Source organism: Oryzias latipes, chromosome 4 (assembly GCF_053564925.1).
Source record: "Oryzias latipes strain Hd-rR chromosome 4, Olatipes_Hd-rR_3.1".
NCBI lineage: Eukaryota > Metazoa > Chordata > Actinopteri > Beloniformes > Adrianichthyidae > Oryzias > Oryzias latipes.
The window spans coordinates 34,607,250-34,617,891 of NC_136240.1; the positions used below are offsets into that span (position 1 = coordinate 34,607,250).

The following is a 10,642-nucleotide window of genomic DNA, read 5'->3' on the forward strand; positions in this document are numbered from 1 at the left end:
TTCCAATTTCTGGAAAATTGTATATTTTGCTTATTATGTCTTAAAAGACGAAACATGAATCTGTTTTTTTTTAAAATCCTAGATCCATAATGTCTTACGAGAGCAATAGCTGTGTTAGATTTTCCCTTAACTGTTTAAATTTCCTATAAAAAAGTGGAATGAGCCGATTAACCTGAGAGACATTCAGCTAATGTAAAGATTGGAAATACTTTCAACTGTTGAGCTAAAAGATGAAAGAAAGTTTAAAAAAAAGCATCAAACACACATTTGATTTTTAGAAAATGGAATAAAAATCAGTTCCTTTCAGCAGAGGCGTATGAAAGGAGAGTTTATAATTAATTTTGGTGACATTTGGCTTTTGAGCGCTTCTACACATTCAACACTTAAAAAAGTTAAACCTTCTATTTAAATTTAATGATTAAAATTATTGGTCTGAATACATTTTACTAGCTCAATTCCTTTTGAAAAGCAGTTAGCTGAGTAAAATGAAACATGTGAAATGAGTCATTTGCTTATTTTTTCTTTTTCTGCAAATTATATTTGACTTTTTTTGGGATGCGATGATTATTTTCCCCATGATTCGGTTCAAACCTTGATTTTTGGTTTTGTTTCTGTTCAACAAATGATCTGTGTGCTACAAAACAACAATTGAGATTACTGTTGTGAATTTGGGCAATGTAAATAAAATTGAATTGAATTGAACAATATATTGAATAAATTAAAGCAAATTAAATTTAGTGCAATGAAGGTCATAGTGTCTGTATTAGTAACTGTGTGATTCTGCAAACCCCAGCTAAATGATTTTGGAAGGACTGATTGTGGAAGTGAAATGTTTTGGACTTTTTGTGAGTTTCCTTTTCTTGGCAGTCGTCACACTGCCGTACATCAGAGGAGAAACAGAAGGAATCCAAAAAAATAAAGACATGACATCAAACCGCATCAGAAACTCAGACAACTCCTGGTACACCCAATAGACAAGATAGCTTAGCCTAAATGACAAAAGGGGTTTATTCAAATATACCTCTGGTATGTCAGAAGATTCAAAAACCATGTTGTAACGGTAAAATCTGTCCAACACAAGAGGCCTTCAGCTCTGATCTGTTTGCTCAGCTGTTGGTCAGGACAAGTTAAAAGAAAAAAAACAACAACAACCAAAAAACAAAAGACAAGATTGAACAAAATAAGAAATGCAATGTCATTTATGAAATACCTGCTACAAAACATACATCAGAGAAACAGGACGCACCTTCATCACGAGAAAAACAGAACACCTAAGAGAAAAGAAAACAAAGAAAAGACTGACAAGAGCAAGACGACAACAGGCTCCTCTGGTAAACATGAAATCAGCCATAAGGGACCACTGCTAACAGGAAAACCACATCCTGGACTGGGAAAAGGCCAGAGTCCTCCACACTGAAGACAACAGACACCGCAGATGGATCATGGATGCAGATCCCAAAGCGAGCCCACACTTTCATGCACCGGGATGAGGGGGCCTTCCTGCTCTCTCACACCTGGAGCAACATCCTCCAGCAAAAAACAGACATCAAGGGGCGGAGTCACCTGTCAGACTCTGACAGGTGACTCCGCCTCAGTCACAACCATCTGCTGTTCCATACGTCACATCACTTCCACCTGAGGACGACTCTGACCAAGACGTCCGTCAAAACACGTCAGGTATGTGAAAAAACACAACCATGTCTGATAACACCAAGAAGTCCAATTAGATTTAGTTCCACACGTGTTTGGCATTTTAAACATACTTCCATACGCAGAGATCCAATTTCTAAACGACTCGGTTTAACGGTTGGATTTTAAACCCAGCATATCCAGTATTTATATATCATTTCTAGTTCTTATTTTCTCCTATTGCTTTGTTACTACATACAGTTTCTTTAAGCATTCTTTTCCCAACACTTTGAAAACTCAGAGTTTAACACCCGACACTAATTCTGAACCAGAAATGGAAACGACTGAGGAAGGGAGCAGCTGGTTTTCTTCTCAGGAAGTTCTGACGTTTGCTGCGGTCGGGTTCAGGTCTGCTCGATATTCTGCTTCTAGAACTTCAAATTGTTCCACTCCTGCTTTTGTCTTCCAAAAAAAAAAAAAAGCGTTTGATCCCCACAGGTGGCTTCCTGAACCCGTACTGCAGTCCTTTCACCGTCAGTCCTATTTACACTTTTTCACCAGCCGACGGTTCTGATGAGCACCGGATCGTTTGACGTCTGCATCTGCTGGCATAAGAGCTCTGAAACAATCAGCATAAATAACCAGCGCGCTCATCAGCTGTAAGAAGGGAAGAAGATGCTCAGATGTGCAGCCAAACGATCAACCTTTAAGAGTCCAGCTGCTCTGAAGAACAGAATTCTGGGATTAGAAAACAGTAACAATGTGAGCGTATGAAGGTGAACGACTGTCAAATGTGGACTGCAGTGCTGCATTTTGCTAATTCACAGTCAGTTTCTTTGCCTTCAGTGTATTACAATTATGATTATGATGTTTTAGCCTAAATGAAATCCTTTTCTGGGACATACGCTGCAAAAGTAGAATCTTAAGAAAGTTAAAGACAGTTTTTTTCTGTCCTGCAAGAAAAATGATTTTATTAAGAGTTTTTGTTTGATGTGATTTCTTTTTTAATAAAGGATTCTTGGTAAGATTATTTTTCTTACCCCTTTGGCAGATTTTCCTTTTTTTTTTTTTTTTTTTTTAAAGAAAATCTGCCCATAAGTTAAGAATGTTCTACCTATTTCAACTGACCCTATTTTTGCAGTGCACTTTCTGCAGGAGTTCATTAGAAATTCACCTCTGAGTTATGGGCAGGACTGGTGGCACCGGGTAAGCCTGCCCTGACTTCCCACCCATTTTTTTTCAAATGGGTGGGTGGGTCTTTAATGACCAACATTTAGTGATTAAGACAGAAGACATTTGTAAACCTTGAGCCAGAAGGAAAGTCTGAACAGTGGATTTACTTCAGTGTTACGATTAAAGGAACAGTTTTGATTCCTGCCTGGAATATGAAGGTGAATCTGACTATTTTACATCTATGCTTTATGCAAATTACTTCCAACCTGTTTAACATTACATAGTAGTTATTAGTGTAATTTAAAACTAATCATTTACTATTGAATCTCAGAATTATAATGTATTATTTTATTATACTTATGAAAGAAGCGCAAAGCAGAAATGTGATGAGGGACAATGTTGTTTAGTGAGAACTACTAATACTAGAGTTTATCTTTGATAAAGTGAAAGTAGAAAAACAAACCTGCACTTCCGTTGGTTTAGTCTATAAAAGAAAACATCTACTTAGAAAATGAAAAAACAGAGCAAACTGACAACCTGAGGCCTCAGAGAGAAAAGCAGCTTCAAATGAGCCCATCCAGAAAACGCGACAGACAGGACAGGAAATACTTACCAGAAACGCTCAAATGAGGTGAAAGGTTCTGGTCTATGAGGCATAGCGGGAGATTTGTCTTAGTAATTCGGAACAAAAGCAAAAAGTGACTGACCAGAAGCAGGAAACAGGAGAAAGGGGGATTTTTGGGACATTTTCCTTGTTTAACTGCAAAAAATCTGAGCAAGTGTTTTTGTCTGGTTTCTAGTTTAAATATTTGATCACATCAAACTACATTACTACTCGCTTTTCCATAAAACATGACGTGTCTTTAAAAAATAAATCTTGAAACAATTTTCTAACAAACTTAAAGAGAAACTTTTCTTTCAATACAACAAGATGGAGGAAAAGAATTATGAAATGTCCAATTATTGTGAAAATGAAATTATGTAGAATATTATTGATTAATTTGTGAAAAGTAGATAATTTAATACTATTCACTTTTCAAACTTGTATTTTTTGAGTTTAGGCCAACAGAGTTTTTCTTTTTTCTGCATTGAAGATGATTGTATTGATTATTTTGTATTGATTTATTTCTTCTCCCTGTAATAGATCTTTTGATCTTGAAAAAAACAACAACCTTATTTTAAGTCATATCTGTAATGAATGAAGTTATTTATACTTGACATAAAATGTTTAAGTTTTATTTGGGAATACTTTTACTTCAAGAAACATTGAAGGAAACTGGAAAGTTTCATTTGACTCTAAACAGTAAAAAACGCCTCTAATAACAGACGGACAGAAGTTGGAACGTAAAAAATACATTTCTGTAAAATTCTTCAGAGAAATGTATTTTAAAAAGCATTATTATAGGATATATTTGGGAGGGAAAGTCTATGAAAAGCCCTTAACTTTTAAGATACAATACTCTTTTTAATTTTTTTAAGACATAATATTTCAGATTACCATAGAAACATATCTAAATGTGAGCTCATTTCAAGATTTAATTAAACCTTGAAGAGCAGAACATCACCACTTGTTTTAAGAAATCTTACAAATTCTACAAATTCTGTTGGCAGGTTTTTTTTTTCAGATTCTACATATTTAATTTTGTTTTGAGGACATTTTTTCTGCTTCAGACTGTCTCCTGTTGTGCGGCTGGTCAGATGTAAAACATAAGCTACCGATCAAACAGTAAATGAAATATGACTATAAATTCATTATTAGTGCCTTTTTTCTGCTTCATTACTGAGTTTCTTCCGTTTCTCATCAAATGACTGTCCAAATGTTTCTTTGTTTCATCTGGACGTGCGATTAATAAAATGAAATGATGAAATTGGCTTCAGTGGCTAGGATGATTACAAATCTATGATGGCAAACATGACTTTAAAATGACATGAAACAAGTCAGGAATGTGAATTCATCAGGCAGAAACAACAAACATGTTCACTGTGGGAACGATGAATATGGATATCTGTGGATGTAGGATGATGTTAAAGCAGACAGAAAGAGCGCGTTTACATTTAGAATTAAAGTAAAAATATTCTAATAGATAATAGTCGTGGTGTTGTTTATGGTTAATCCTGTCAAGAACTACAAAGTTGTAGATTGATGAATGAAGAAGCCACCAGCAATATAGAGTAATAACTAATGAATGTGTCAGGGGTGGAAATGAATACGTTAGTTTGTCTCTCACTCCTTTTTCAAGCAGTTGTTTGTGTATATGTGTGTGTGTGTGTGTACGTTTGTAGATGTGTGTGCATATATGTACCATACATTGTATTACTTTATGCTCTATACATGCTCCAAATGAATAATAGTAAAAATAAATAAAAAAACTTATTTGTAAACACAAATAAAACTTAAAAGATTCTTCTGTCCTGCAGCAAAATAAAAAATCCAAGTACAGTAAATATATATATATATTTAGGAGGTATTTGAATCAAACATTTCCTTCTTTGGAGTCAGATAAAATCACGCAGATGAAGATGAACTTTGTAGGAGTGATGATGTACTTTAGGTCTTTTAACTGGTTTGGAATTTGCTCCTTCTTGGATGAACTCATTGAACCTCATGATCAGTGAAGCTGGCATGAAGGAAAACACGTGATGTCATCAAAGGAGGTCATCGGGTCAGGTCAGACGCAGATCAACCGACCTTGACGCTCAACAAAATGATTTTAGCTTCCAACAAGCTTTATTTCTTTACAATACATTCGGATTGAAAGGCATTCAACGAAATGAGTTGATTTCCACAAAAGTTTTACGCTCAGAGAAACAGGAGGGAAGGGGTGGGGTGTGGCGTGGATGAGGAGGATAGTTGGAGAAGAGGTGAAGGTAAAGTTTGAAGAGCTGGGAGAGGGAGGGAAATAAGAACAGAGGAGGAGTGAGGGGAGGCGAGGAGGTGAACACAGAGTGGGAGCAGTGGGAGATGAATATTAAGCAGCTGCAGTGATGAGGCTGGTGCTGTGACAGTGACATTGGCTGCCATTGGCAGTCCCTGCCACGGTGATTCACTGGAACCTGCTCCATTTGAGCCATAATTAGCCTAAATGTTCACAGAATGAAAAATTCATCATCGCTTTGAGTCCTGTTAATTGGGAGAGCCATCTGCATTAATAGAGGCCATTTGGATGCTGTGTGTGTGTGTGTGTGTGTGTGTGTGTGTGGACACTGTTGTGTTTCTGCCGTGTGAGATCACAGTTGGGTTTTGACGGACTCCGGAACTTTCACATTTTTTTTTATCAGCGAAGCAAAAAAATAAGCTCCTGTAAAATGATAAGGACCTCTCAATATTGCTTGCAGCAGGGAGGGATTTGGCAGCGGCAGCCCCCACCATCCGGCGTATCTCGTCATCCAGCTGAGTGACAGGCGGCTGTGTGTGTGTGTGGGGGGGGGGGGGGCAGGAAGGTGAACTCACAGATGTACGTAAGGTCCAAGGGCAGAATGAACTTTGATGTCCCCATCAAAAACAAAACAAACCATTTATGAGAACTGGACCGAGTGGCCCCTCCCCTTTGGCATTCCAAACAGGAAGTACCCGCTGGTCCCAAAAAGCCAAAATCCCATAGGCTTCCATAGCGAAACAGACAACTGTTACTCTGTCTTTTCTATTGGTCAGAATTAAAATTCTTGATCTGATGCCTTCATTCAGCGGTCCCCAACCCCCGGGCCGCGGACCGGTACCAGTCCGTGGGTCTTTTGGTACCGGGCAGCACAGAAAGAAAACACAACTTACATGACTTCCGTTTTATCAATTTCAGAAACTGAAAGATGTTTTATTTTGAAAAATCTCCCGATTCTCTGTTCCATCCGTCTGTCTCTCTTGACGAAGGCCAAGGCGCTCTTCTCCGTCACGTGATCGGATACCGCTAAAATAAAACCCAGGAGCTAGCAAAAGACAGCACTTCTTTTAAGCACCATAAGTGTGGAAAGGGGAGAGGACGATGACACCAGTGCGATGTACAATGACATGCCTGTCAAAATAAAAGCACAGATTTCGTCTTGTTGTCTCTATTCCTCCTTCATCGTAGTGTAGCTACAATAATCGTCCGCCACATCTTAAAGCAGGGGTGGGCAATTCCAGGCCTCGAGGGCCGGTGTGTCTGCATGATTTCCAGATAGTCTTGCCCTACTCATGGCTGATTACCTGGTTCAGGTGTGTCCAGCCAATCAGAACATGCCAGAGCAGGGTATGCTGGAAAACATGCAGGAATGCGGCCCTCAGTGCCCACCTCTGTCTTAAAGACTGGTCTGTGAAACCTTTGTATGACGTCATTCCGGTCCGTGGCATTGAACTGGTTGGGGACCACTGCCTTATTTAACCTTCATTCATTCCTCTTCTGATCTGTTTGTTCCCTTTCGGGGTCACTGGGCTGCTGGAGCCTATCTCGGCCGCTTGTGGGCGAAGGCAGGGGACATCCTGGATGGGTTGTTTTCATATTTTTCCTGTAGTTCAAACTATTGAAGTTTTAAACTGACCAATCAGATGGCTCAATAAGAGGAGGTGGTCTCATGTGGAACGTTCAGAACGTTTGACAGATTCTCTCAAGCCCACTTCCCACAAGTCCTCCCCCGATTAGCGAGAGTGATTGCCATAGAAATGCTGACTCAGACCGATGAGTCTGGACCGACCACTTCTGGTTCCAACATGGAGGATCCGCATCGCAAGGAAAATGGTGACGAAATGGACTTTGTTTGGATGGAACTGGAAGTAAGACATTTTCTATCCCATTCACTCAGTCCAGTTCCTTTACACAGCCAATGGTCGTAGTGAACACTTATACAACACTCAAGGATACGTAAGGGTAACAGTATCGGGGGGCGACTTTCGTTCAAGCGGCCACACAATGAAAGGTCGATGTAAACACAGATAACGGTTTCAGGCTTCTGCGTTCAAAACTCTTACGTTCACGCGTTGCTTCGTACGTGTTTGGGCCCTACATGCAAACGGGACGTTCGCTAGAGGTTCATCCAGCCAAACTTTGAGCGGTCAGGGACTTGGACTTGGTAGTGACGTGTGGATGTGTCCTTGTCTAAAAAGTGATCACAAAGGGGAAATCAAAAACCGTGCTTCTTCTGTCTGAACAGAATTTAATGACACCAAGTCTTTCATACATCGGAATGGAGCTGAGAAAGAAAAAGTCTTTTTAACTTCTGCTGCATTAGCAGAGATGCTTTACCAAAAATACAAAAGCATTCTCTACACAGAAAAGATGAATGTTGGATTTCTTATTTTTCCTCCTATGTACAGTAGTGTGTAACACACAGCGTGCCATCGTTGTTTGCTCCAGAAAAGATTAACAGCTGTTTGCGGAGGTCAGTCAAGGCAGCAAGCAGTAAGAAATTAAGGCTAACGTCCCACTTTCCTCGTTGGTGAAGCTGAAGCCACAACTCTGTGACGGCGACCAACAACAAAGCAGCATGAAGAGACAACAAAAAGCTGGTAAAAAGGGGGCATTGATCTTTTTTAGGGTCTACATTTCCTATTCATAGACATGGAAACATTTTTTTGTTGGTGTAAACTCGAAGAAATATCCAAAATTTTTAATTTAAAGTCACATATAGAAGCTCACATTTACATTTCTGGCAGCCAAAGCAGCTGTAAGACTCCAATTTAATACGCTAACAACCTCATTGACAGTGTCAGTTAGTGCCACTTGTTATGCTGCTTTGTGTTGAGAGGATGTTTAGGATGCAAAAGGTGAGTGTAAGGATTTAAAGTGTTCCAGGAAGCTCCATAAAAGCTGAGAAAGGAGCGTCTTCCCGGCTTTTATGTGCCACACAGAAACAACAAATCTCCCTGAATGCAGCTGCAGTGAATAAGGAGGACAGTGTTTATGCGACAAGCGGCCAGGCTGCAGAGCCCAGCCCGGCGTGGACCGGCCCATCCCAGCTCGACCGAGCCGGCACTAATCCATCATCGCCACCACTGAATCATCGCGCTGTCAATAAAGGCGGGCGGCAATGCATTACAGACATGTGGCAGGCTTTAGCGGTAATGACATTGAGAAGTCCCCTTGGGCTGCAGGAAAAGCCTGCTGCATTGCACTCTTGCTTACAGAGGCAATAATATATGTAAATGCATCCGTGTTTGGAACGGGGTGAAAGGACAGGGGGTTGCGGTGGGGGGAGGCGCAAGAAACTTCCAAAGGATGGAATCGCTCTTCAGTGGCGTGGCAGCTTTTTCATGTGGGGTCATCCAAAGCTGCCTTTCAGCGATAGGACTGGTTTTGGGCGTAAGCCATGTTTACAAGCCATCTGATTCGTCAACCCCATTCCTACCTTATCTGGCTCTCATGGAGCTCGCTGGATATTGCACTTTGGTCCTGACGCGGGAAGATACAGCGCTGCCAATCATCCACACGCGCGGTACAGAGAGGCCGGCAGGAAGTGAATAAACACAAACGCCACGGTGGCTTCTGCCTCACCTTGTGCTTGAAAACTAGTTGCCCCATTAATACCCCACACCTTCACAGGCTCGTCAGCTCCCAGATCTGCGGTAATAGGAGCAGATGAGCTGGTCTGCTGACGTCCCGCCTGTCCAGACAGCCGTCTCTCTTCATGGTGTCGGGCTCCTGGGTGACGAGTTATGGAGGCTAATCCTTGCAACCAGATGACAATTTCAAACTCTAATTTTCACTTTTTCCACTTAAATGAAAAGTTTATTGGGTTTCTATGTCTGAGAAATTTGCCGTGGCCCCAGGGTCAACAGAGTTTCATAAAATCCATACGGCTCACCACCAGAACCATTTGGGGAAGCAAAAAACCTTCTTCAGTTATTTCACAGTAAAAAAATAACACCTTCAAGTTCCGAATTAGGTTTGGTCTTGCCAGATAAGAGTCCTGATTTTATTTAGCTTGGAATTTTAGGACTGAAATGAAAATAGAGTCTGTGAAAATGAAATGCAGCTTACTTAGAAGACGTCTGAATGTAAGACAAAAAAAAAAAGATGGTAGAAACCAGTCACAACTACACTGTTTAGCCTCAGGAAGTTCATTTGAGGTTTTGGGTGTTTTTAACACGTTTTTGTGGCTGCATTTTGTGATGATGCCAACTTTTAAAGGATGATGGGAAATGAAGGTGGGCTTCCTAAACTTCAAACAGACAGGCCCACAAACAAACAGCAACTGTTTGCCGCTGCAGTAAAGGCCTGGCGGAGCATTCAGAAGGAGAAAACCAGCATCTGGTGATGTCCATGAGTTCAAGACATCAGGCTGTGTCATTGCCAACAAAGGGTTTCCGACCAAATATTAGGAATGACCATTTGGTTTTCACTTATTTCATTTGTCCAATTACTTAGGAGCCCATGAAATGAAGGGATTGTGTTTAAAAAATGCTTTAGTTTTTCACATTTTTATGCAATCTTTATGTTCAACCCATGGAATAAAAGCTGAAAGTCTGCACTTCAATGGCATCTGAGTTGTTTTATTTACAATTCACAGTGGTAATGTACAGAAACTAAATTAGAAAGAATGCGTCTCTGCCCAAATATTCATGGTCCTGACTGTAGTTTTCAGTGGACACATACAGGCAAACACATCATTCAGATTTCATATTTTAATTCTAACTTGGTTTTAAACAGAATCTTATTCATCATCTAAGTTTCCCTCCACAAACAGCCAAACCAGAGCAAAGTCCACATCAGCATGCATATACACAGGAAACAGGAAGTGACATCACGTGTGAGAAATGTTTTTTTTTTTTTTTGCTTTGTTTCCCTTTCTGTCTAATTGATTTTGTTTCCAATCTATTTCTGTATTTTAATTGTAACCTTTTTTTTCTTTGTTAAATATCTGTAATTTTGGA

General features: G+C 40.0%; 1 protein-coding gene across 3 annotated transcripts in view; it reads right to left on the reverse strand.

Moving 5' to 3' along the window:
• Nucleotides 1–10,642, reverse strand: part of agbl4 (AGBL carboxypeptidase 4) — a 426,145-nt gene that overhangs the window by 100,770 nt on the left and 314,733 nt on the right. The gene's annotated exons all lie outside the window — the stretch shown is intronic.